General features: G+C 21.8%; 2 non-coding genes across 2 annotated transcripts; both read left to right on the plus strand.

Moving 5' to 3' along the window:
• Nucleotides 1-337: 337 nt before the first annotated feature.
• Nucleotides 338-409, plus strand: Trnah-gug. The gene has a single exon. It is a non-coding gene; the product is annotated as a tRNA-His (tRNA).
• A 427-nt stretch (nt 410-836) lies between these two features.
• Trnah-gug lies at nt 837-908 on the plus strand. The gene has a single exon. It is a non-coding gene; the product is annotated as a tRNA-His (tRNA).
• Nucleotides 909-1,362: the final 454 nt, after the last annotated feature.

Consider the following 1,362-nt stretch of genomic DNA (forward strand, 5'->3'; position numbering starts at 1 on the left):
ATTATGATTTTTATTGATAACAATCATAATAATAATAATAATAATTATTATTATTATTATTATTATTATTATTATTATTATTATTATTATTAGTAATAATAATGATTATTATTATGTTATTATTATTATTATTATCAATCATTATTCTTATCATTATCAATCATTAGCTTTATCACTATTTTTATTATTATTATTATTATTATTATTATTATTATTATTATTATTATTATTATAATTACTATTATTATTACTATTATTATTGTTATCATTATTATAGGTTTACCAAAGGTTAGACTTCCTTATGGTTTGTGCAATTTTCATCCGGACTAAGTAGCGCGCCGTGATCTTATAGTGGTTAGTACATTGCGTTGTGGCCGCAATAACCCAGGTTCGAATCCTGGTCACGGCATTGATATAACAATGTCACGGCAATGGTCCTTTTCTTTATTCATTCAATTTTCTTTAAAAATCTATCAATCTAGCTACAGAGTTTTATCCGAAGATAGTTCATTTCTTTTTATTTCATGCATTTATTATTATTTTTATTGATAACAATCGTAATAATAATAATTATAATAATAATAATAATAATAATAATAATAATTATAATTATTATTATTATTATTATTATTATTATTATTATTATTATTATTATCAATCATTATTCTTATCATTATCAATCATTAGCTTTATCACTATTTTAATTATTATTATTATTATTATTATTACTATAATTACTATAATTATTACTATTATTATTGTTATTATTATTATAGGTTTACCAAAGGTTAGACTTCCTTATGGTTTGTGCAATTTTCATCCGGACTAAGTAGCGCGCCGTGATCGTATAGTGGTTAGTACATTGCGTTGTGGCCGCAATAACCCAGGTTCGAATCCTGGTCACGGCATTAATATAACAATGTCACGGCAATGGTCCTTTTCTTTTTTCATTAAATTTTCTTTTAAAATCTATCAATCTAGTTACAGAGTTTTATCCGGAGATAGTTCATTTCTTTTTATTTCATGCATTTATTATGATTTTTATTGATAACAATCATAATAATAATAATAATAATTATTATTATTATTATTATTAGTAATAATAATGATTATTATTATGTTATTATTATTATCAATCATTATTCTTATCATTATCAATCATTAGCTTTATCACTATTATTATTATTATTATTATTATTATTATTATTATTATTATTATTATAATTACTATTATTATTACTATTATTATTGTTATCATTATTATAGGTTTACCAAAGGTTAGACTTCCTTATGGTTCGTGCAATTTTCATCCGGACTAAGTAGCGCGCCGTGATCGTATAGTGGTTAGTACATTGCGTTGTG

This window comes from Anneissia japonica, unplaced genomic scaffold (assembly GCF_011630105.1).
Source record: "Anneissia japonica isolate Jap-2015-1 unplaced genomic scaffold, ASM1163010v1 scaffold21468_len1362_cov68, whole genome shotgun sequence".
Classification (NCBI taxonomy): domain Eukaryota; kingdom Metazoa; phylum Echinodermata; class Crinoidea; order Comatulida; family Comatulidae; genus Anneissia; species Anneissia japonica.